The sequence below is a fragment of the Microcaecilia unicolor genome, chromosome 10 (assembly GCF_901765095.1).
Source record: "Microcaecilia unicolor chromosome 10, aMicUni1.1, whole genome shotgun sequence".
NCBI classification, from domain to species: Eukaryota; Metazoa; Chordata; class Amphibia; order Gymnophiona; family Siphonopidae; genus Microcaecilia; species Microcaecilia unicolor.
In genome coordinates, this window is record NC_044040.1 from 115,794,884 (window position 1) to 115,815,992 (window position 21,109).

The 21,109-nt window shown below is 46.7% G+C and overlaps 1 protein-coding gene across 1 annotated transcript in view; it reads left to right on the forward strand.

Annotated features, from left to right (window-relative positions):
- The window catches only part of NRROS (negative regulator of reactive oxygen species), a 120,644-nt gene that overhangs the window by 64,272 nt on the left and 35,263 nt on the right, over positions 1–21,109 (forward strand). The gene's annotated exons all lie outside the window — the stretch shown is intronic.

Genomic DNA, 21,109 nt, shown 5'->3' on the forward strand with positions numbered 1-21,109 from the left:
CACTTATCAAGAGCACACGGGACTTTTTCCAGGCTAGATTATATATTTATCTCCCAACCGGCATTTTCCTGGGTGTTAGCATCGGAGATAGGCCCAGAAGAGGTCTCAGACCACTCCCTAGTGTGGGTTGACATTGAAGTGCCATTATTTTATCAGCAGACACGAAACTGGCGTTTCCCAAATTATCTAGCAAAGAACAGTGAATTCCAAGACTTTCTTAAAAAAAAATGGTCAGATTATCTTTATAACAATAGTGGCCACATAGATCAACCAGAACTACTTTGGAGTGCAGCTAAGGCTGTCCTTCGAGGCGAGATCATTGCCTTTGTTCATGCCAAAAATAAGAAACAATCCATAGCAATAACACGATTAGAGCAGAGTCTACGGAAAGCCAAGTCACAATTTATTAAACACCCGACCGCAGAGACAAAAGAACAATTGCGAGCAGTGCAAGTAACCCTGAATGCTTTATTACACGAGCGGGGACAGAGATTTTTAGCGACCCAACGAAGTAAATTTCAAAGATTTGGGAATAGGCCAGGAACACTACTATCACATCTAGTCAATGCATGGGGACCCCGTAAACCAATAGTGACGCTCCGAGATTCAACAGGGAAGATACATAATAAAAGTGACAAAATAGCTGAGATTCTCTCAAATTTTTTTGCCAAACTGTACAGCTCACCTGACGAACCAGATGTAGGGCAGATAAACCAGTTTTTAGATAAGGCAGGGCTATCAAAACTATCAGAAAAAGAAAAACTCGAAATGGGGGCACCCCTGGAGGCAAAAGAGATTCAGGAAGTCATCAAGTCAATGCCCACAGGGTCGGCTCCGGGCCCAGATGGATACTCTGGGGAGTTTTACAGGCTCCTGCCCAGCTCCTTCTACCCAGTGATACATGCATTTTATGAGCAAGTAATAGAAGCAGGCCACTTCCCGCAACACGCAAACTTAGCTTTAATATCATTAATTTTGAAACCCGGGAAGTCAGATGACCTGGCCGACTCCTATAGACCCATATCACTTATCAACGTGGACTTAAAAATCCTAGCCAAGATTCTTGCTAACCGGTTGTCAGGGATACTACCCAGGGTGGTGGGAGAGGAGCAGGTGGGATTCGTCAAAACTAGACAGGCAACTAAGAATGTACGTAGGCTATTAATGGCAATGGCAGCGGGACAGCTGACGGAGACACCAACTGCTTTATATTCACTAGATGCCGAAAAAGCATTTGATAGAGTGAACTGGACATATCTGTTCACTGTCCTGCGGTACATGGGCATTGGGGGATGGTTCTACAATGCAATCGTAGCCCTATATACAGACCCATCAGCTGCAGTAATAGTAAACGGGATTAGAGACAAGCCATTTGAGATAGCGAGGGGTACAAGGCAGGGTTGCCCACTGTCCCCAGCACTGTTTATCCTGTCATTAGAGCCCCTGCTGAGAACTTTGAAGAAGTCAGAAGAAGTCTCAGGAGTGCAGGTGGGGAATAAAATTATCAAAACCTTAGCGTTTGCAGATGACTTGATGATTGTGACAGCTCGCCCTTTAGCCTCGCTAGACCAGATTATACAGAAAACTGAGGAATATGGCCAAATCTCAGGGTTTACTCTGCACAAAAAAAAATCACTGGCCATGGAGGCATACCCAGACAAAGGAGGCCCGGACCGGGAGGACTGCCCTCTGACCAAAGTAACAGGGAAGATTAGATATTTGGGCACTAACATAACACAAGATCTGGACAGATTATACCAAGAGAATGTTGAGCCCTTGCTGGAGAACACACGTCTAAAACTAAGAATGTGGGAATCATATCCTCTGTCGCTGCTGGGGCGCGTCACTGTCTATAATATGATGATCGCGCCCAAGTGGATGTATGTTTTCCAGACTCTCCCTCTGTTTCTGAAAACAGAAGATGAAAAACAGTTAAATAAACTCATCCAGAGATTTTTATGGAGAGGGCGAAAAGCAAGGCTGTCGATACAATTATTGCACACCCCGCGAGAATATGGAGGCTTGGGCCTATTGAACATGCGTTATCTCACCATTGCCAGTGGTATGCGACACATCACAGATTGGTATAGGAATACCACAGAATTTTCAGACATGCCCCTGGAAACTTCATTAACTCAAGGAGTCCATTTTAGTTGCTGGCTACATATGGGAATGGGCCAACAGCCTAGGATTCTCCAACAATCACACTTACTCCCAACAGCCAGATCAGTATGGAGATGGGTATGTAAAAAGCACAACTTTTCGTGGAGAGTGACCCCATATTTATCTATTTGTGAAAACCCGCAGTTCCAGCCCGGAATTATACATGATGGGTTCCGCAGATGGAGGCGAAACGGTCTGGTATATATTCATCAAGTGATAACAGAAGAGGGGCAAATGAGATCTTTTGAAGAACTGCAGACACAATTTACCCTCAAACTATGGGATCGTTTTCATTACTGGCAGTTGACTCACTATGTAAAAAGTTTGCCTTGGGAATGCCTCACAGAGGATGTGCAGGAGGAACTTTCATCGGCATACTCCCTGCAGTCCCAGGGTAGAGTGTCATTGTCCATGAATCATCGGCATCTAAAAGACAGGACAGAAGAACCGGACTACCAGTTGCTGACTAGGCAGTGGAACATGGACTTAGACACAATCTTGCTACCAATTATAATACAGGAGTATATCAACAAGATCCAAAAAGCCTCCAAGATGGTTCAATACAGCGAAATGGAATACAAATTTGTAATGAGGGCATATATCCCTCCAAGGAGAGCCTTTCATATGGGAATATCCCCGGATGGTGCTTGCCCTAAGTGTGGGGCGCAGGGGGCGACACTTGGACATATGTTTTGGTCATGCCTCAACATCCAAAAATTTTGGACAATACTTACCCAGTCGATTTCACAGATGTGGGGTGCTACCTGTAAGAAGGGACCACAGATGTTATTTGGAAAACCCATGCTGGTACGCCCGATTCCAACAGGGTTTAAGGGATTTACTCATAGAGCCATAATGATTGCAAAAAAAATTATACTTACTGAGTGGATTACAAATAAAACTCCAACCTTGCAGCAATGGTGTAGTTTGATGATAGACTACATGAAGTTTGAAAAGAAATTGACAGACTATAAAAGTGAAAGAAGATTTACAGAAAAGGACTTTTATCGGATTTGGACTGCCTTCTGGCAAACTATTCCCTTAGGGGGAAGAGGCCGGATCCTGAATTTGTAACAGAACTGCTTGGACAATCCAGTACAAACTGATCTGCTAAGAACACAAGAACATAAGGGAGGGTGGAAGTGGGAGGGAAGGGGGGGAGGGGGTGGAGATAGGAAGCCAAAGAGTTGGCTTTATCGGACACTATGGGCCCTATCGTTCTAGAAAGGGCACACCGCGTGGGGCGTAAAACAGCCGAACAGACACGTCCACGTGTGGTAGTCGCCAGAATATTCAATTATCGGCACAAAATGGAAATTCTGCACGGCTTCAAGATTCCCTGGCTTGTGAAGGGAACAAAGTGCTAATTTTTCAAGATTTCTCCACAGAGGTGCAGCAGCAGAGGCGCCAATATCACCCGTTATGCTCCACACTGGTGAATAAAGGAATAAGGTTCTCACTGCAATTGCTGGCAAACCTACGGATCCTGATACAGGGCAATTGGAAACTTTAAAACGGTAACTGAAGCGAAGGCAGTGGTGCTGGAGGCAGGCCTACTTGAAAAGATATGAGCCAGGTAATAACCTAGCGTGCCAGGGGCATCAGAATTAGAATTGAATAGTTGGAAGCTTAACACAGGGCAAACATTATGTGACATGTGGGCAGGGGCCTCATGTGTTCAGGGAGTCCTCATACTTTCTCATCGGATAGGTCCGATGATGGAGAAGAGGTATTTGGAGTTGGGGCAAAGGGAAGGAAGGAGGGGGAAGGGGAAGCTCGCAAGGGCATTAGGCTTGAGCGAGCGGGGCGGGAGGGGGGCAGGGAAGGTGGGGGGGTGAAGGATGGATTAGGACAGAAACATGTTTCCTCACATTACAAATGGCAAAAAGGTACAAGAGGCAGGCGGGGAGAAGGAATAGTCGCTCTGGGCTTGAAAGATGAAGCTACAAAACAAAAGAAATGGCGCCAATTAGATTAACGACATGGAATGTTCGGGGGCGTAAGTTCCCCAATAAAAAGAGCAAAGATCTTAACGGCCCTGAAGCGGCACAAAACAGATATAGCATGTCTACAGGAGACACATCTATCAGAGATTGAGCACACCAAACTGAAGAGAAGGTGGGTGGGGGAAGTTTTTTCAGTAGCAGCCAAAGGAAAGAAAGGCGGGATAGTGATCCTCATTAGAAAAGGACTCACGTATAAAGCTTCCAGGGTGGTCAAAGGGGAGGATGGTAGGTACATAATCTTGAACATTTGGTTTCCAGGAATGGAGATAACTCTAGTAACGCTGTATGGACCAAATGTTTATGATTCCTTAGGTCCTTAATGGGTGAGTGCACTGGATGTAACAGTAAACGGTTGGTAGTGGTGGGCGATTTTAATCTAGTGTCTAATCCTCAAGTAGATTGCTCCAATAGAGCCTCATCACACCATGTAGGGCAAAGAGCCAAAGAGTTGTTTGCCAGAGCACTTAATTTAGTGGACACCTGGCGAGCATTCCACCCGCGGGAGCGCGAGTACACACACAGATCTAGAGCTCATGGCACACAGACTAGGTTGGACTACATATTAGCGGACTGCTCGACCTTACCTACTAGGGCCCGAAATTGGCCCAGAAGAAATATCAGATCATTCAGCAGTGTGGGTAGACCTAGAGCCTTGGGTGGGTGGGTGGGTGGGTGGGGGGGGGGGGGGGGAGAGGATGGAGATTTCCAGCTTACCTGTTCGCTGATAAAAAAAAATGTAAAAACTACTTACAGAACAAATGGGAGGAGTATGCTAAGAACAATAATATACATGCCCAGTCCCAGCCGCTTCTGTTCTGGAAGGCGTCAAAAGCAGTCCTTAGAGGTGAAATTATAGCCTACTGCAGCAAGCGTAATAAATGTAGGGCAGACAGACTTTTATTACTGGAGGCCAGACTTAAGAAGGCTCAAAGTGCTTATGCGCATAAGCCGATGAAAACGAATTTAGATAATTTGAAATCAGTGCAAATTACTTTAAACTCAAAGTTGCACGAAATAGAAACCAGGTCGGTGCTATATTACAAGTACAAACTCCATAGATTTGGGAACCGAACTGGGTGCTTGCTAGCAAGGGTAATTAAGGACTGGGGAGGATCGAGAACGGTGGCAGTGCTTAGAGACAAAAATGGTAAATTGACAAGTAATCATAAGGAGATCGGTCAGACTTTTACAGAGTACTTTGCTACATTATATAAAAGCCAAAACACACCCCAGGGAGAAGCCTTGATGACCTACTTGCAAAAAGCTGAACTGACAAGGGTGATATGATACAGACATTCAAATATTTGAAAGGTATTAATCCGCAAATGAACCTTTTCCGGAGATGCGAAGGCGGTAGAACGAGAGGACATGAAATGAGATTGAAGGGGGGCAAACTCAAGAAAAATGTCAGGAAGTATTTTTTCACGGAGAGAGTAGTGGATGCTTGGAATGCCCTCCCGCGGGAGGTGGTGGAAATGAAAACGGTAACGGAATTCAAACATGTGTGGGATAAACATAAAGGAATCCTGTTCAGAAGGAATGGATCCTCAGGAGCTTAGCCGAGATTGGATGGCAGAGCCGGTGGTGGGAGGCGGGGCTGGTGGTTGGGAGGCGGGGATAGCGCTGGGCAGACTTATACGGTCTGTGCCAGAGCCGGTGGTAGGAGGAGGGGCTGGTGGTTGGGAGGCGGGGATAGTGCTGGGCAGACTTACACGGTCTGTGCCAGAGCCTGTGGTGGGAGGCGGGGCTGGTGGTTGGGAGGCGGGGATAGTGCTGGGCAGACTTATATGGTCTGTGCCCTAAAGAGGACAGGTACAAATCAAGGTAGAGTATACACAAAAAATAGCACATATGAGTTTGTCTTGTTGGGCAGACTGGATGGACCATGCAGGTCTTTTTCTGCCATCATGTACTATGTTACTGTGTTACCTAGAGTGCTTGAATGCGCAGTTAACAATGGAAGAACTACAGAAGGCAGTTAAAGCATTGAAATTAAGATCTGCCCCTGGCCCGGATGGGCTATCTGGAGAATATTATAAATCATTGCACTCCAAAGCTTTGGTACACCTGCTTAGCTACTTTGAAGAGGTACTGGCGGATGGTAGCTTTCCCGTTAATGCCAATAGAGCTCACATAACATTAATCCCAAAAGCTGGTAAACTGCCAGAAAACCCAGGGTCATATAGACCGATATCTTTATTAAATTTTGAAGTGAAGCTACTGGCAAAAATTCTTGCAGAGCAGTTAGCGAACTGTTTACCAGACTTGATAGTCCCGGAACAGGTGGGATTTATTAGAAAACGGAAAGCGGTACACAATGTGCGGAAGCTACTGCTAGCAATGGCAGAGTGTAAAATTGGGGAGGTCCCAGCATGGGTTATAAGCCTGGATGCAGAGAAGGTGTTTGATCAAGTTAACTGGGATTACCTATTTCAAGTTATGTCGGCAATGGGTATAACAGGGTGGTATTTGAGGGCAGTAAAGACATTATACAAGGACCCTAGAGCTAGTGTAATAATTAATAGAGAGAGGGAGAGCGAGTTTCCGATAAACAGGGGCACAAGACAGGGATGTCCCCTTTCACCGTTGTTATTTGTGCTGGCAGTGGAGCCCCTGCTGAGGGTCATAAAGAGGAAAAAGGAGATACAGGGGGTGATAGTGGGAGAGCGGCAACTTAAGGTGTTCTCTTATGCAGATGATCTCCTTTTAATTATAACGGACCCTGCCAGCTCATTGGAGTCTCTGCTGGATGAGATGATGAGATCTGGGGGATTGTCGGGTTTTAAATTAAATTATACAAAATCATATATCCTCCCGGTTGCAGCTGAGGTTGTGTGGGAAGATGGAGTGGTCCACAACAACTAATCTGGACGATAGACCCAATAAAATATTTAGGAATAAAGATGCCTGCAGAGCTGGGTATGCTATATAGAGAAAATGTGGGATGGTTGCTAAAAGAAACAGAGGAAAGGCTGAGCATGTGGGGTTCCCTGCCTATAACGTTGCTAGGACGGATAGCACTTTTTAATATATGCATCATGCCAAAGTGATTATATGTCTTCCAAACATTGCCCTTATACCTGGAGAGAACAGACAAGAAGAAACTAAATAAAATACTTCAAAGATTCTTCTGGCAAAAGAAAAAGGCACGCCTTCCTATGTCTGTCTTAACTATCCCTGTGGAATATGGAGGACTGGGAGTGCTGAGCGTGAGACAGATGTCGGTGGCATGTGGAACGAAGGACTTTTCTAACACGGATCTGGAGTTGCAAATAGAATCTAAAGTACACTTCACAAATTACGTGCATGTAGGGGGAGCGCCGATTCTAGACATACTAAAGTACTCCATGATAATGATTATGGCAAAGGCGGTGTGGTGTTGGATATGTCGGTTGCATAAATTCTCTACAAGGACAACACCGTTTCTGTCCATCTGTGAAAACGTGAACTTTGATCCGGGTCGGATTTATCCAGTGTTTCAAAAATGGAAAAATAAAGGGATGGCGTATTTATCCCATGTGCTTACTAGAGAGGGCCGTATTAGGACCTTCCCGGATTTGCAGCAGGAATATGGACTGTTGAAAAAAGAAGAATTTTACTACTTACAACTTAAGCATTACATAAGCTCTTTAGAGTGGGAGTGCTTGGCGGAAGATTTACAAGAAGAGCTCTCAGATGCATTTTCATTGGCAGCACAACAAGAGGTACCCCTCACCTTCCACCATAGGCACATACGACTATGTGACATTGGCGCAGCAATGGAGTACTGATCTCTTGGAAACTATAGATAGTGCGCAACTGAAAGCACACGTACTGTCTATTAGACATTCATTCAAAGCAGCGAGTCATTGGGAGCTACAATATAAGTTTGCCTTGCGCCTATACATAGCCCCTAGGCGTGCCTTTCATATGGGTGTGTCCCCCTGGGGCTCATGCCCGAAATGTGGCCATGAAGGAGCAACACTGCGCCACATGTTCTGGAGCTGTGCAGGGGTTGAGAAGGTTCTGGAGGGGTATCCTTTCTAACGTATCCAAGATTTGGGACTCAACATGGAGTTATGATGTAACATTATTGTTTGGTCAACCCAAATTAGGAGTGTCTAGCCCCAGAGGGTTCACAGAATTTGCGCACAAGACTGTTATCGTTGCCAAGCAAGCTATACTAGCCGAGTGAATCTCCCCTCGTCCGCCCACTAGGCAGCAGTGGCGGGGAAAGATGCTGTCATTGATGCGCCTTGAGCGGATGGGAGTTATGAACTGGGACTCGGAGGTGGGGAAAAAGTTCCAGTCGTGCTGGGCCCCCTTCTGGGAGACCCTCACTTCCAGCGGCTCATAGCCATCTGCTGAACTGTTAAGGTTAAAGGAGAATAGCCATAATAATGAGGAATAGAGAGTTTTGTTTTGAGGGGGTGGGAGAGAAGATGGATGGGATTAAAGAAATACTGTAAGCAATAAATGAGAAATGCAACATGAGAACTATGTAATGTGTTAGGCAGTTTGTGAATAGACAGGATTTAACATAATACAAGGGAGGGAGGGGGTATGTGGGAAGGGAGGAGGGGGGAAAAGGGGGAAAATTTATTGACGTTTATGGGAATGCCAGTTGTTGGGCTTTTGTACTATGATATATGTATGTATATATGGGTGATGGTTCGTATGGATCTTATCGTCAATAAAAAAGAGTTAAACATAAAACTAAGTGGAAAAGACTACGGAGATTAGTTGATAAAATTTGCTTTTTATATTTTTATTTTGCCTAACACTAACCTACAATTCCTCCTTTAAACCCCAATCTTTAAGTTCCCAAAGCACAAAGCAAAATAGCATTCACTTACCAGAGAAATGTTCTCTTCTCTGGGAACGTCTCAGAAAGAAAGTTCAGTGGGACCTTTCCTCTTTATATAGTTTTGAATCTAAGGGGCCTCTTTTTTTTTAAAATATTTTTATAGGTGTATGAAGTCAGTCATAGTACAACTTATGATACGAACATAACAGAACATGTACATAAAAAAAAACATTTGTAAGACATCACATATTAGCCTCTGATCTATCTGATCTCCATAACAGTTTGTTTATAACCCCACTTTCACTCCCTCCACCCTCCCTACTCCCCCTCCCCAGTGAATAGTGAGTTCCCCAAGTTGCACGCAGACTCTACTACTCAGGTTTAGAGCGTTGCTGTGAGAACAGAGTTTGAGTTCTTCCCCAAAGATCTCGGTATTAGCGGAGTCTCAGGGTAGCAGCGAATTTATATGTCATGCTTACCCAGCTGCCCATTTCCATCATACAGGACTTCCACGACTCCAAGTCCGGGGGCTCCCCAGTGACCCACACCCTTAATATACACTTCTTCAAAATTATCATTGCCAGCAGTACAAATTTGGTCTGGGCGGCACCCAGTCCCTGTTCTTTAAGTGACTCCCCACAGCCCATCAGGGTGACAGAGTACTGCCACTCCACTGTACGTTGCAGTATTTCTTCCAGCAGTTGCAACGCCCTCGCCCAGAACACATGCAATGATGGGCATTCCATAAAGGAAAGAACCCACACTCCCCTTACATTTGTTGCACGCGTCGTCCTTCCACATCCCCAAAGCTTTCCCTCTTGCTTTTGTGATATGCACCCTGTAAAGAATCCTATACTGATTGTCCTGCAATGATGCATTCGGGGTTATCTTACCCAAGTTTCTAAATGCTGCCCCCAGGCATTCCACCGTAACCTCTTCTACTACATCCCTGCTCCACTCTTCTGCCAAATGTGACATATGAGGCGCTTTTTTATGATCTCTGATCGCTTGATGCCACCTTGACAACCCATTGCTTAATGGACTAGTCTGCATGAATAATAGGTCTAATTTGGTAAAGCGAGTTATAGCCGGAGTCCTGCGCTCTTCACTCAGCACATAGGGCGCATCGGTATTCGGGAGCTGGCGGGAAAAGGGATATCGGTTTAAAGGGGCCTCTTTTAAACAGGCTCTTTCAAGCTGACTCAGCAACCTATGCAAGTATTCTACTTCCCCACACCTTAATTAGCACTTAATGGAGGTCGCTGGATGAGCTACCTCTCCAGCAGCCAAGGAACAGAAAATAACTGCCTTTTAGAACAAGAGTTTTTGGCTGTTTAGTTTCTACCTCTAGAAAAGGTTTGTTTAAAACTATGGGAAAAATGCCTATTCCTAGAGAAAATTTCAGTTTAAAACTATGGGAAAAGGGCTTGTACACTATCCAGCTTATTTTCAAAAGAGAAAGACGCTCATATTTTGACCCAAATCGGGAGATGAGCGTCTTTCTCCCGTGGGTGAACAAATCGGTAACATACATAGAGGGGCATAATGGAAAGATCGTCCAAGTACGAATTAGGACATTCTTACGAAAACGTCCAAAAATAGACCTGTATAATGGAAAAATAGTGTGGGCGTTTTTCGATAATCGATTATCCCTGTAAGAAAACAATCAAATGACGAGCGCATAAGCGTGACTAAATTGGGCGCCCTAAGATGGTCGATTATTGCAGGTGCAAACGACCAAATCACGTGGTGTGTAAAATAATGTACATAGGTGTATCGCAAGTACAGTACATGTTGTTCAGGCCATCCAGGTACGGAAATATATGAGGAACGCATATATGTGTCAACTACAGACATATCATGCTGCTCCACCCATACTTTCATCATATGTGCCCATCTGAATGTCCGGATCTGCATGCACTGTACACCTACTGAACATGCAGTAAATGCATATTGTGTATATGTGAAAAGGGTCGGGTGGGGTGCGTCATACTCATCTATATAAGGCACGTTTCACACTCCTGCAGGCATGTGCACGTCAAAGACGTCTATGCTTACGAGGGCGTCCACGTGCTGATAGGGGCCATATATGGAATGGTCATCCATATATGGAGCTGTGCATGAAACGACGTCCCTCACGCAAGGTCGTCTATATAAGGCACTTCTTTTCCAACACGTGGAAAAATGGCACAACGCAGGGAGCCAAATTTTGGAGAAGAGGAGAACCTGCTGCTTGTCCGGCTCTGCCTAAGGCACCGGCATCGCCTTTTCATCCAGCACCACCACCTGCCCCCCAGGCTGCAGGCCATGCGAGCCTGGTCCCGTATCCGGGAAAGGCTAGAAAGGTAAGGTTATGGCCCAACCCCCCTCCCCTCCTGTACCTACACATATAACAGCTCCGTCATCACTGTTACCAGCAGTAACTGGAGTGTCCATGCAAGGATCATGAGTAATATAGGAACATGCACAATCACTAATAATTTGTATGTTATTGAAACGACCACCATTCCCACATCCCTACAAGAATGTATTTCGTTAGGTTAGGTATGTGACTATTCTATTAGTGTTATGTGACAATTTCGTTAGTTATGTGAAGGCCACATTTTCCAACCCCTCTTTGCAGCCAGTGGGTTACAACGCCTCCGAATAGTGGAAGCATGAGACCAATGAAACCTATACCATACTTTATAACATGGTCATGATAACACAATAAAGTAGTTTAACAAGCATACATTATAATGTATACAAATGGTACTGTCTGGCCCTCTGGCATCATCTGCATAGGAACCAACTCGGTGGCTGCTGTGGGTGCTTGACCACCCCACCCCTAATATCAAATATGTATGGAGGGAGGGGTCATCTCCACTGGGGGTTCCACCCCCCAAAATGGTAAAAAGGTGGCTCCTATGATTCACTACCAATGGAGGTGCCCCCCCCCCCCAACACTGTAGACCCTCTCTCTCTGGTATGTGAATAGCAAATGAATGTGTGCAGAGGACAAAAAGGACCAACACCCCTGACCCCTGCTCTACAAACTTATATCTTACAGACGCTTTGGAGTCCACCGGGACCTGGAGTCCCTGAGGAGGCGGTTCCGCCGGGTGAGGCGGGAGAGGCCCGACCTCATCCGGGCGGTGCGAAGGCACCTCAGGGCTCGCCGTAAGTATTCAAAAACAGGACACCTGTACAGATTACTACATACATTTCATGAATAAAGCAAATGTGTTGTACAATATCAATTCCCATCTGCCTAATAGCCACCTAGTAAGTAATACCATATCTGTCCCAGATCAAGGATGCAGGTTGCAGGGGTTCTCCCATGAGCGTGCCTGCAACGTCCGACCATCCCCCCGAGATGAATGAGATGATATGCCACACTTTACTATTCCCCTTACTGTGGTGGCTGATTAGTGTGTCCTGGTACAGCTGCCTGAGGCCCTACTTGTACTGCATGTTATGGCCTAAATCACATAAAAGAATTGTGCTCAACACCCTTCCCACTGCCCCCCCCCCCAATAACTCCTACAACAACTGCCCATCAACCCCTCGTTGCATCTCACAATGCAAACATGCTGGTCAGCAATGAATTTGGGATGGCAACATGTCCTGCGTGGTGTGTGTCAGAGGAGGGTCCAGGGTTCTGTTTCATGTCATCTGATGCAGCTCATTCCCCATGGGCATAGGCTACGCCTCACCACACCCTGCCCCATCCCCTGCCTCACGCCACCCAGCTACTGCACTATGCAAGCCATGGTGTATGCACTGATCTCAATCACACTCCTTTTACATACACAGGGCTCCACCAGCAGGAAGCTGACCGGGAGGATGAGGAGGGCCACCACCTCCAGGAGGAGGAGGAGGAGCAGCAGGAGGAGGAGGAGCACGAGGATCAGGAGGAGGAACACCAAGAGGAGGGGCACCTGGATGAGGAGGAGGAGCAGCCAGGCCAGGAGGCGGCCCACCAGGAGGAGGAGGAGGACTCGGACTCGGAGGAGGGAGTCCTCATCATAGATGAGGATCAGAACATTCATGAGGACCCCTCCCCACCTGCAGCTCCGTATGAGGCCTCTCCCTCCCCTCAGCCAGCGCCATCGCCTGGCCCACCTCCATCCCCTGGGCCATCTTCAGTGTCCCCTGGCCCACCTCCAGCCTTTGGCCCTGCTACTGTAGTGCGGCTCCTGCAGCAGCTGGTACATGGCCAGCAGCAGCTTTTAGTTGGCCAGCACCAGCTGCTGCAGGAGGTGAGAGCCCTACGGCAGGGCAATGAGCAGCTCCAGGGCCCACTAAGGGTACTGCTGGGGCTGCTCATTGCCCTGCTACAGAGGGCCTTGCTCAGAGGGCGTGGCCGCCCTTAATTTAAATAGGGGGGGCCTGTTGGGGGTGTGGGGAGTGGGTGGGGGAGGGAATTGTTGGGGTTGTGTGTGTGGGGGGAGGGAAATGTTGGGGGTTCTGTGGGGGGTGGGGGAGGGAATTGTTGGGGTTGTGTGTGTGGGGGGAGGGAAATGTTGGGGGTTCTGTGGGGGGTGGGGGAGGGAATTGTTGGGGTTGTGTGTGTGGGGGAGGGAAATGTTGGGGGTTCTGTGGGGGGTGGGGGAGGGAATTGTTGGGGTGTGTGGGGAGTTGTGGGGGGGAGGAGGGCATTGTTGGGGCTTATTTTGTAGGGGTGGGGGTGGGGGGGAAATAAATGTTTCTGTTACAATATAACTATCAGGGTGTGTGTGTGTGTTTGTCTCCCTTGTGCATTACATATCACCAAATGGTGCTGTTGAGTTGAGAGGAAGGAGGCAGCAATATGCATAGCATTAAATGTGCTGTGTGAATGAGAAGGTGATGTATGTCTGAGAATGTTGGCCATACAGAACGCCACCTGTTCATTCCAACCTGCATGGCCATATGTGCAGGGGGGTTGGGCCGGGGAGGCTGGATGGATATTTGTGTTCATGAATAAAAATGGCCAGCCAGCATCTCTCTCTCCCTTCCTCCCTCCCCTCCACCATACTGACCCACAATACAGAGTGCCATCAATAAGAGATTAATAGTGTACCACGTGTGATCTGCCAGGTACACACTTCCACATAACTCCAGGTACCACATACACAGTGTTTGCTGTCTGATGGACACATATCCTTACCCACAAGCCACATTGGTGGGGGGTGGGGGGGGGGCCAAGAAGGACCTACAAACAGCTGGCTCATATTTTCACATTGAATACATCAGCTATGGTATATAATGCTGAGGAGCAAAAGGGAAACAATGGGAAACCCAATAGATGGATGGTTACTTCATCACAGTTGCAATGTAATACTTGTGTTAGGGAAGGGCACAAATAAAAATGGTGCTCATTATTTGCAGGTGTGATCACACTTTCTCCAGTAGTCGATCAAGGTGTGTTACATTCAAGTATTCTGGGTTTGTGTCAAACTTTGTCCCTGAAGTGACTTGCCTTAGGTGGGATTTGAACCAGCAACCTTATGATTATAAGGCTGGTGCTCTAACCACTAGGCCACAGCAGCCACCAGGCTTTAACCACCACCAGTTACTTTGGGTTGGTACCTGTACACACACCCCTCTCCCTCACCACCACGTCATAGGCCTCAGTGGCACTACCTGTAGCCACCTCGATCATTTTGTCCAGGCTACCGATTAAAAACAATGTAATGTGCATGTTCCCTACCCTACTACCTATGGAGCAATTTAGGAAGGTGTTCCATAATGTGCTATACACATCCATTGCATTAATCATTCTCCCCTCCCCCGCCTATGGACCTTGAGAATGGGTGGCCACTTCATAAATGGGGACTGGGGTACACCACATAAACAAGGAAGATGGAAGCTACCGGGAACCAATACAGCACCTCCAACAGCTGGCCCACACCACTGAGGACCTGCCAACCCCACAGTACAGTGCACAGGAACCTGGTGAAAAGAGAGCTACCTAACATCTGACTCCAGACTACATACATACAGTGAATGCACACTCCTTGACTATGAGCACAAAGAGAAGAGGTGGCAGACAAATGAGAGCTTACCATGAACGTCTGTTTCAAGACTGTGTAGTGCGCCTTTTATCTTCTGGAATATTAGCTGCACATCTCCCTGATTGAAATGACCCTTACCGAGGGGTGCTTGATTTGGGCCGACTGTACTAAATTCTTGGCCCCCACACACTGCCTGCTACAACCAGGCAGAGAGAATGGGAGAAAGGAAGGGAGCATCAGGGGATGTGGAAGACAGGAAACGGAAGGCGTGGTGGCTGAGGGCCAACAATAATTCCCCCCCCCCCCCTAAATACACAGGTGTACCCAAGCATACATTGCTAAACACATACCTTCATATAAGTGAGGGTAAAACCCTGTAAATTATTATTACGAACAACGGGCAAGGTCTAAGTGCAGGAAATGGCAGGTAAAATGGCAATGAAGAAAGGGAAGGCAGGTGGAGACGCCCATACTTATCTACTCATAATCGAAACCATGTGTTCCTAATCGCTATCTGAGCTGGGCACGCTTAGGAATTATGTTGGTGTTTTTCCCTCTGCATACTGGGTCAGAGTGTGCCCTGTTTTGCTTCCGGTAGTCCATGAGGTAGTGGCCATTTTTGTAAGCCAGTTTTACCTCCCATTAATGTGTTACCCACGTTACTGAAAGTGGGCATTGTACAGCATTCTGCCAGCTCTGACCTACTGCTAATCTCAGTACCAGGGAGACTCTTTGCCAGTGGGGCACAACATCTGATCTGCAGTTAACTGTGAGTAAACGTGCTTATTTGAATAAAGGACGTTTTCGGAAACATTAGTCTTCAGGTGTCAACTGGTGTGCCAAGGTTGTACAGCAGCAACAAGTCCTAAAGGCCTGGAGCACTTTTAGTGGGTACCGCAATGCACTTCAGGCAGGCGGACCCAGGCCATCCCCCCTACCTGTAACCATGGGCGTAGCTACGGGTGGGCCTGGGTGGGCCCAGGGCCACCCAATCTCTCAGTCCCGCCCAGTCAGCGCTCGGAAAATCGGGCATTTAAAAAAAAAATCTGTGAAGCCGTTTGACAGGCAGCGCTTCGCGTCTGCCCTGCGTGCATTGCAAAAGAAGGAAATCATCTTCGGGCCTTCCCTCACTGTGTCCCGCCCTCGGAAGGCGGGACACAGTGAGGGAAGGCCCGAAGACGATTTCCTTCTTTTGCAATGCACGCAGGGCAGACGCGAAGCGCTGCCTGTCAAACTGCTTCACAGATTTTTTTTAAGGTGGTCACTCCCCCAAATTTGTAAAAAAAAAAGGCGCCTATGTGCACATGCGCTGTGCAGCAGCACCATTTCCCCCCATTTTCAAGCGGACGAGTCGGAGAAACTTACTGACTTCACGGTAAACCTGGAGGACGTAATGGGGCAATTTGGCAAACTGAAGAGTAGCAAATCTCCTGGACCGGATGGTATTCATCCTAGAGTACTGATAGAACTGAAAAATGAGCTTGCGGAGCTACTGCTAGTGATATGCAACTTATCCTTAAAATCGAGCGTGGTACCGGAAGATTGGAGGGTGGCCAATGTAACGCCCATTTTTTAAAAAGGCTCCAGGGGAGATCTGGGAAATTATAGACCGGTGAGTCTGACGTTGGTGCCGGGGAAAATGGTAGAGGCTATTATTAAAAACAAAATTACAGAGCACATCCAAGGACATGGATTACTGAGACCGAGTCAGCAAGGCTTTTGTGTGGGGAAATCTTGCCTGACCAATTTACTTCAATTCTTTGAAGGAGTAAACAAACATGTGGACAAAGGGGAGCCGGTTGATATTGTGTATCTGGATTTTCAAAAGGCGTTTGACAAGGTACCTCATGAAAGGCTACAGAGGAAATTGGAGGGTCATGGGATAGGAGGAAATGTCCTATTGTGGATTAAAAACTGGTTGAAGGATAGGAAACAGAGAGTGGGGTTAAATGGGCAGTATTCACAATGGAGAAGGGTAGTTAGTGGGGTTCCTCAGGGGTCTGTGCTAGGACCGCTGCTTTTTAATACATTTATAAATGATTTAGAGATGGGAGTAACTAGCGAGGTAATTAAATTTGCTGATGACACGAAGTTATTCAAAGTCGTTAACTCGCGACAGGATTGTGAAAAATTACAAGAGGACCTTACGAGACTGGGAGACTGGGCGGCTAAATGGCAGATGACATTTAATGTGAGCAAGTGCAAGGTGATGCATGTGGGAAAAAAGAACCCGAATTATAGCTACGTCATGCAAGGTTCCACGTTAGGAGTTACGGACCAAGAAAGGGATCTGGGTGTCGTCGTCGATAACATGCTGAAACCTTCTGCTCAGTGTGCTGCTGCGGCTCGGAAAGCGAATAGAATGTTGGGTATTATTAGGAAAGGTATGGAAAACAGGTGTGAGGATGTTATAATGCCGTTGTATCGCTCCATGGTGCGACCGCACCTTGAGTATTGTGTTCAATTCTGGTCGCCGCATCTCAAGAAAGATATAGTAGAATTGGAAAAGGTGCAGCGAAGGGCGACTAAAATGATAGCGGGGATGGGACGACTTCCCTATGAAGAAAGACTAAGGAGGCTAGGGCTATTCAGCTTGGAGAAGAGACGGCTGAGGGGAGACATGATAGAGGTATATAAAATAATGAGTGGAGTGGAACAGGTGGATGTGAAGCGTCTGTTCATGCTTTCCAAAAATACTAGGACTAGGGGGCATGCGATTAAACTACAGTGTAGTAAATTTAAAACAAATCGGAGAAAATTTTTCTTCACCCAACGAGTAATTAAACTCTGGAATTCATTGCCGGAAAATGTGGTGAAGGCGGTTAGCTTAGCAGAGTTTAAAAAGGGGTTGGACGGTTTCCTAAAGGACAAGTCCATAAACCGCTACTAAACGGACTTGGAAAAATCCAAAATCCCAGGAATAACATGTATAGAATGTTTGTACGTTTGGGAAGCTTGCCAGGTGCCCTTGGCCTGGATTGGTCGCTGTCGTGGACAAGATGCTGGCCTCGATGGACCCTTGGTCTTTTCCCAGTATGGCATTACTTATGTACTTATTTCCCCTGGCAGTTGCACGTGGCGCCTATGAACATGCGCTGCACCGCCACCCGCCACCTGGTACCACAGACAGAATGCCTCGGATAATCAGCCCAGCTGTTTGACGACGACGGCAGTGGCAGCGCTGGCTTGGCCTGTTGGCTGCGTGAGGTGAGACTGACGCTCAGCCTCTGCCTGACTGACTAATGTCATCATCAAACAACTGAAGCCTCTTCTTTTTAAGGTAGGGACCGCGACCAGGCGACCACCGACACAGTTCCCGCTGTGGGTGCTGACTGCGTGTGTGGTGTGGGCTACTGGGTGGGGGGATAATGGATCCTGGAATTGGATGGGTCGGGTCAAGTCCACCTCCGTGGCACTTGCAGAAGCTCTCCTGACCCATCCCCGACGCAGCACAGACAGGGCAGCCAGGAAGTTGGAGAAAACAGAAGATGAGGTGTTCCTTCCTAAGATTTTATTTTCTTTTTACTTATTTGACAGCTTTTTAATTTATTTAAAAGTTTCCTGTATCTAGGTTTAAGTAAATATCATGAAATAAAAAGTGAACATCAGTAAAACAGCTTAAACGTGATTATAGCTAGTAGAAACAGCAGTTATAATTCTCTGTATTTTATGCTCATTTTTCTATGCTGTTCTAAACAATACACATTGCAAAATTTCTGTGAGAATGTTCCTTGATCTTAACTGTTTCTGTAATCTGCCTTTGGGATTGGGAAGCCTGGTGTTATAAAGATGGAATATACTGAAATTCAATGGAAGTAAAATTAAACTCTCCTTTCATTGGGGCATATGGAATCACATCTGCATCTGGTGTCTGTTTTGGTGGCCCTATACTAGTTGAAAAGAGAGAAGAGAAGGGGAAAGGGAATGGAAAAGAGAAGAGGAGGGGAAGAGGAAAGAAGGGAGGTGGAAAGGGAAAAGTGGAAGAAAAAGGGCATGATAGAAGGGGAAGGAGAAAGGTTGGTAGGGGAAAGGAGAAAAGGGGGAAGGAGAGAGAAGGGAAGGTGAGGAGGGAAAAGAAGAAGAAGAAGGGGGAAGGATGGAAAGGGAGAAAAGAAGAAAAATGAGGACAGGAAAGTGGAAAGGGTCAAAAAAGGAAATGGAAGAGAGGGGAAAGGAAGGAAAGAAAAGGACGGAAAAAAGAAAAATGGTGAAAGATGAAAGGGAAGATCTGGTTTCATTTTACAATAGGTGAATTGATGTTCTAGTGCTCACTGTAGTGTTTAAGATGCTTTCCTTTTCCTTGTGTGACTCGTAGAAATAACTGCTTATGGTATGGTAGAATTGCTCTATAGGTCCTGAGTGTTTTGTATTCTCGGTATGGTGGTTTTAAGGTTTGCAACATAGGTTCCGAATATGTATGTGGTTTATGTTGCTGTAGGACAGCTGTTGGGCAGACTGTTTATTAAAAATGATTTAGGATCCCCCAAAAAACTACTCACACCTATATATATCTAGTGCCCACCCATATTAGCTCTGGGCCCACCCAAAATGTCAGGTCTGGCTACGCCACTGCCTGTAACACTTGTGCTGGTAAATGGGAGGCCTCCAAAACCCACTGTACCCACATGTAGGTGCCCCCTTCACCCCTAAGAGCTATGGTAGTGTTGTACATTTGTGGGTAGTGGGTTTTGGGGAGGGGGTTGGGGGCTCAGCTCCCGTGGTAAGGGAGCTATGCATGTGGGAGCTGTTTCGGAGGTCCACCACACTGACCTCTAGGGTGCCCAGTTGGTGTCCTGGCATGTCAAGGGGGCCAGTGTACTACGAATCCTGGCCCTTCCCATGACCAAATGGTTCGGATTGGGGCGTTTTAGAGCTGGCTAGTTTTAGTTTCTATTATCGCTTAAAAAAACAAACGCCCAGCTCAGAAACGAACAAATCCATGGGATTTGGTCCGTACAAACCGTATTATCGAAAAAAAAGATGGACGTCCATTTTTTTCAAAAATACGGTCTGTTCCTCCTCTTCACGTACCCGTTTTTGGACATAGACGCCCAGTGGTTTTTTTGTAGAAAAAAAGGTGCCGGTACTCATTTTGGGTGAGGTCACCACATATGGCTCCACCCCTATGATAGCCACACCTACATTAGCCACACCCCTTATACCAGCTATGGCGCATATATCGGACATACCAAGAGACAATTAAGGAATAGACTTGCTGAACATACCAGTAACGTATACCAATATACCCAGTGCAAAATAAGACAGCAGATGTAATTTCTCAAATTGGACATATTTCAAACACTAAAATGAAAATAAAATGATTTTTTCTACCTTTGTTGTCTGGTGACTTTGTTTTTCTTTCCATATTGGTCCCATTCTCTGATTCTGCTGCTCTCTATCTGTTCCTTTAACTTCATTTCCAGAGCTTCCTTTCCATTTATTTCTTTACTTTCCTCCTTTCTTCTTCATTTATTGCCCTACATCCATAAGTAAAAGCTGAGGCCTCCTCCATGGAATTGACTGGAGGAGGTATAACGTGGATCCAGCTTTTGCCTATTTTCTCCATCCATGTGCAGTTTTTCTCCTTTCTTCTCTTTCCCTCATCTCCATCCATGTACATCTTCTTTTTTCTTTCCACCCCTCCATCCATGTCCAGCACTTCTCCTCTCTCCTCCTCTCCATCCATGTCCAGCATTTCTCCTCTCTTCCCTCCCCTGTATCCATATAAAGCAATAATTCTCTCTCCCCTCTCCTCCACACAAGTCCAGCATTTCTCCTCTCTCCCCGCCAACCCCTCCATCCATCCATGTCCAGCAATTCTCCTCTATCTCTTGTTCTCCTCTCCATCCATGTCCAGCAATTCTCCTCTTTCCCCTGCCCTGCCCTGCCCTCCCCTCCCATCCCTGTCCAGTGATTCTCATCCCTCCCCTCTCATCCATGTCCAGCAATTCTCCTCTTTTCCATGCCCAGCGATTTTCCTCTCTTCCCTGCCCTCCCTTCCCATCCATGTCCAGCGATTCTCCTCTCTCCCCTCTCCTCCCATCCATGTCCAGCAATTCTCTCTTCCCTGCCTTCCCCTCCCATCCATGTCCAGCGATTCTCCCCTCCCTTCCCCGTCCAGCAATTCTCTATTGCCTGCCCTCCCCTCTGTAATGTAGTGCCTTGTAAACCTCTTA